The sequence below is a fragment of the Euphorbia lathyris genome, chromosome 1 (genome assembly GCF_963576675.1).
Source record: "Euphorbia lathyris chromosome 1, ddEupLath1.1, whole genome shotgun sequence".
Classification (NCBI taxonomy): Eukaryota; Viridiplantae; Streptophyta; class Magnoliopsida; order Malpighiales; family Euphorbiaceae; genus Euphorbia; species Euphorbia lathyris.
The window spans coordinates 42,782,548-42,788,513 of record NC_088910.1 but is presented as its reverse complement, the minus strand read 5'-3'; positions in this window follow the sequence as shown (position 1 = coordinate 42,788,513).

The following is a 5,966-nucleotide window of genomic DNA, read 5'->3' as shown; positions in this document are numbered from 1 at the left end:
GGCGGATTTTGAACCAAATCAATGCAAATAATCGACAAATGAATTTGTGAATTGATGATTTGGTGGAGAACAATATGGTGATGAATGACAACCTCAATACTTTGAGGCGTGCGCATCGTTCAACTCGGCATCGGATGCTTTCATTTTTCCGACGCCGCAACGTGGAAACTTCACCAACACCTCCGGATTCCCCGCCACATGCTTAGGTTTTATCTTTTATTTTTATCTTATCTTATTTCAATTTCAGTTTCGTACATTTTTATTTTCTTATGTTTCGTACAATTTCTAATTTCACTTTAATTTTATGATGAATGTTTTTGCTATATCTTTCGTTTATTTCCGTTTGTTTTATCTTTCGTGTTTTATCTCCATTTTTGCACCCATGAGGACATGGTCCAATTTAAGTGTGGGAGGAGATATATACATATATCATTTTATGCAAACGAATGAATGAATGTATGCATCGCTTGTTTTTCAAAATACAAATGCAACGTATATTGCAACACTTTTAAATATATTGCAACAAATGAAAAAACTTAACAATTTTTTTTTTTATGAAATATCATTTTTATGATTATTTTTAGGTTATCATTATCGATAGAAATAAATATTTCTATACGGGTAATATTTTTCAAAATATATTTTTCACAAATCTTCGACACGATTTTAAGTAAAATTGTCTCGAGTGAATGTATTTAAGTAAAAATTCTTTATTTTTAAATCTCTATTTCATATCATGAAATTCATGATACAATAAATCTTATTTTAAATTTTCAATTAGGTTTATAGGCATTAATTTGAACTAACAATTTTTAGCTCGGTTTTGATTTTGTCTTACAATAACACCAATTGAAGTTTTTAAGGAAACTATAGCCATAATACATGTTGAATTTTAAGTCAATATAGGATGAATGTGCTAATTTTCTTTTTCCCAAGTTATAATCAATAAATCGTATTCTTAACTATTTGCCACGATTGAGACCAACCTTATCACAATCGAGGTATGAAAGGGAAGAAATTAATAAGTAAAGCGTACTTTTGGCCACGGTTGCGACCACCCTTATCACAATCGAGGTATAAAAGGAACGTTTAAATTAGAAAAATTAAGCATGTTTAAAGTTTAAAGTAACGATTGCGTCCACCCATGACATGGTCGGTACCTCTTAAGCGAACACAAAGCAAATGCATATAAAGTTACGATCGAGACCACCCTTATCACGAGCGTAACTAAGCAAATAAATTAAACTAAATACTCATATATAATAATTCAAGTTTGGGAAAGGAAGTTTGGTACTTTGAAATGCCTTGAGATGGAAAACTCAATAACATGCATGCTTACATCGTCCCGAATACTTCAATTTAAAAATTGAAATACAAGACGAATGATATATCGTATTTATACTAAGTTAGTTTGATATTTTGCGTATAAATTTGCCATGCGAAGCTAGTCTTTTCGGCTTAACTAATTTAAAAGGTAAACACAAAGATATATGTTTTATTTTTTATAAAGAGATTAGTTAAGGAATAAATTCAGTGAAATTTTGCTCGGGACTAGCAAAAGATTAAGTGTGGAGATTTGTTAAGCCCAAAATATACCTAAAATATCATTAACATTTACATCATTTTTATTATGAATTTGTGTTATTTATATCTGTTTAGATTACTTTTACTTTCGAATATCTTTCTTTCTTGCAAGGTACTTGAATATTTGGTAAAATCCAAATAGGAACGAAAAAGGATCTAAAACAGAAGAAAAACCCTTCAAAAGGAATCAAAGACGACGTAAATCGAAAGCACCAAGTCGAAGACACGAACGAAAGCGAAGAACAAAGGAAACCTGCCGGGCCACGACAGAGGATCCCAGACCCGCGGTCGCGACACGCGCGGTACAACCAATTCTCCCCTTCATCCGTCGCTCAGCTCAGTGCTACGTCATTCACGGCCGCGGATTACTATCCTCGGTAAGTGCAGAAATTCACCAAGAGCATTTAACACATGCTGAAAATCCAAGAAACGTGTTCGTTCAAGTGGATAAAGACGTCCTTTCACAATGGACACGACTCTTAACCAACGGATACATCACTTCAAACACAACCCTTCAACATCTATAAATAAAGAGTTGATGTTGAGAAAAAGTGTAATGAAATGTTATAATATAGATATAGAAATCAGAGCGTAGAACTTATGTCGAAGTTCTAAGTAAAAACATTTCGAGAGTTAGAAATTAGATTCTGTACAAAACAAGATGAGGTACACATATTGTTTATAGTTTAATTACAACTCAGTAGCGTTTAGACATTGTTCCAGTTTTAGTTTGCATCATGGTAGTGGCCGACCGAATCCCTATTACGAAGTTACAGCGAGAAGATTGAGTAAAGTGTTCGCCCCCGAGCCTGACAACCTCCTAGGAAACCCAAGGAAGCGGAACCGATCAAGCCCTTCACTTGCACGCCCTCGAAGAACTCGATGCTCCTTATTCTCTGTAAACTTGTATCAATTTACATTTCATCTAATAAAGTCCGTTCTATTCGACAAATCGTTATGCAGCACTTATGGTAACCAATCCAATATAAGTGAGGCTGGTGTTTTCATTAATATGCACTTGAATTCAAAATCATTACAAGGAAACTTTGTTGAACACTTAGGCAAATTATCATCTCGAAAGAGTGTTAATTTGAGTAAGGGCAACTATCCCGAAAGGGTTTTGTCGCGTTCAAAGCCAATTAATTAGAGGTTCCGTCATTTATTTCATCATCATAATAATACAAAGTTTAAGTTGTTTTCTTTGCTTAATGCAAATGAACAAATTCATTCCTTTTTCTAATAAGTTCTAAATGTTCCTGTTTTGTAAAATTCATCCTTAAAATCAGAAGATCTTTCTAACAATCGATTTATTCTAAATATATAATCTTATTCCAGCATTTTCAAATACTCAAAGTTTTCAAATTCAATCAAATAAATTTCCTAAATTCAATTAATCCAATTTTCACTTTTTATTTACATTTTATAAATCTAACAAGTTCGAAATTAAAGATTCAAAAATAAGTTTTTCATTAAAAAACGTATCTCTGTGGGATCGATATTTTTATTACTACAAGCGAAACCGTGCACTTGCGGAAATCGCTCAACAGCATGTTACATACTGAATAGGGCTCTAGTTAGACCTATACTTAAGAAAACTCCATATGAGCTTTGGAAAGGACGAAAGCCCAACATTGGATACTTTCGTGCCTTTGGGTGTAAATGTTGGTGTGCCCTAGTTCTTAGGCATTGGTTCATGAATATTGTATTATGCTTTTTTATTATTCTTGCATAGATACACTATTTGTGTTATATTAATAAAGGCATTAATCTAGTTCATTTATATCTTGTGCTATAATATGAATAGAGAATCCATTGATTGATAATCGTAAAACCATATCCCAAGTCTATTCTATCATGGGAATGATTAGGACCACAGACTTGTATATTCGACGACTGTATGGTAGTAATTGATACTAGCCATAGCACTTGATAAGTCAGTTGTGAATATGGGTACATGTTGTATACATGTGACTGGATCGATCCACCCGAGAAAACTACATGGTGGTTGTGTCATTAGTTTTTCTTAAGTAGGTCTCTAACTATCTTCAGACCAGATTTCATTATAATATCAATATGGGATCCGGTTCACTTTGACATACGCCTAACAGGTCTGTAACAGGATGCTAAATACGGGTATGATTGGGTGAATAGGTGAACATGTTGGTATTGATATTGAAGTGATGGAATTACCACTCATGTAACAGTGAGATGATATCACAGGCCACTTGATAAGTGAGATTGATAAGTGTGTGGCCACACCCTGATAAGTAGTTTACTTATCGGATTCATTAATCTACTTAAGATCAAGAAATATCATAAACATCAGAGAGGATGACAGCCGCCATGCCTCTAGTTTATAATATCGATATCAAATGGTAAAAGAAGTTAAGAGATAACTACAGGGTCTCTGCATCTTTAGACTGCTGAAACTCTGTCTTGGTTAGGGGCAGTAATGGTTTGCTAGAACCCACTTACTGTCTGTGGGCCGTGAGCTCACTGCTAGCTAAGAACAGTCCCATAGGATCGTGCACATCGAACATCTGAGTTAGAACTTATAGAACGGTACATTGGAGAGATGAAATTAATTAATTGATAGTAAAATATCAAGGTAATTAATTGGTGGTTAATTAATTGATTAATTGATACTTTGTATCAAGGTAATTGATTAATGGTCTTAAGTGTTGAGTATTTAATTGATTAATTAGTTTACGGGATGTAATTAATTAATTTATAAATTAATGAAATTGCGTTCGGTGAATAATTAATTAAACTAATACGTTAATTTATTAATTAGTGTTGTTTGTTTAATTGGGGTAATTAAATTTAATCTAATCATAATTAATTGCATAGAATAAATACTATTGGTATTTATTTATGTAATTAGATTAGGATTGGATTAGTTTTGTAATTAACCAATTAACCCTAAACCAATTAGGTTTAGGAATACACTATATATATAAATTAAAACACTAAAACCCTAATTAACATACATCACATTCGGCCACCACCCACTTAATTCCAATTAGAAATTCCGCAGAAACAAGGAATTGGATTTGACAAAGTGGGATTTTCTTTGGCTAATATCACAATCTCTCCTGTTCTTCATCCGTTCTTCGGCTAGCACCGGTTCTGGCTCAATAGTTGTTCGTGCACCTGACTACGGAGATCTTACTACCTTGTGGATTCTTCAGCCGTCTCTAGAAGAGACAGTCTGGGTATGTTTATATCCTTAAACGGATCAAAAGGTTTTATTCAATCAATGGTTAACGGACAAAGATCAAACTCAAAGGGATTAGAAATAAATTTTAAACCGCAATTCCGATGCGCTACAGTTGATTAACTGGCAATAATCCCTAACATTGGTATCAGAGCCATGGTTTAGTCCGTTTTGATTGATTGAAAATTAATAAGATTTGGTTTTTATTATTTTTCCAAATCAGTTTTGACAATTCCTATTAATTCCTCGCGTAGAAATTATTCTAGGAAGTTTTCGATTTATTATTTCTGTCTGTATTTTGTATTATTTGGTTCTGAAATTAATTTTGAAATAATTGAAAATTAAAAAAAAAAATACAGCAGCAATTTTAAACAGTAAAAGAAAAAAAATAGTTTCGGACTTGGAACAGCAGTCACGGGACTGCTATCCGCGAACAGCAGCCCCGCGGCTGCTGTTGGGCGGACAGCAGCACTACTGCTGTCCGCCAGACAGCAGCCCCGTCGCTGTTCCGGGTCCGTTAAATAATTCATAATTTGTTTAATTTTGGATTTGACGGGACTGATTTTAATCTTTAAATTTTTCTCGGGTAATTTTAATAAAATCAGGGCCCTAATACCGTTTAATTTATTAAACACGTTTTGAATAAAAAAAAATTAATTGGTATTAAAACGTTTTTGATTGGCATGCATATTTAATTTTAATCGAATTGATAATTTGTATAAAATTGAATATGGTTAATTTGTGAAATTGGCCCAATAGACCGTGACACCGGTTTAAATTGGGAGGGCTAAATTTTAGATATGTGACGACCCTAAAAATTTAGAGGGAGCGAAATTGTAATTTTGTATTTAAATGGATGTTAACCGTTTGGGCCTTTATGGGCCTTAGTCACATATGGTAAAATTGGCGATTTCACCCTAAGTAACTCGGCTTAACTTTATTAGATGTTCTGGAATGCCATGATCATGCATTATATTTGTATGTCTTACCGTGCAGCAACGTGTTATAGAGTTCTATGGGCCCTAAATTAAAGTCGGTTTGTAATTTAATTTATTTTGAGAAATATGGCCTGCGTGCCATTCTTTCATTAATGTAATTTTAGAATAGGTTCTGTTCATAATTGTAATTGGTCGTGAAGAAGCCCAGATGGTCCAAGCCCATGGTG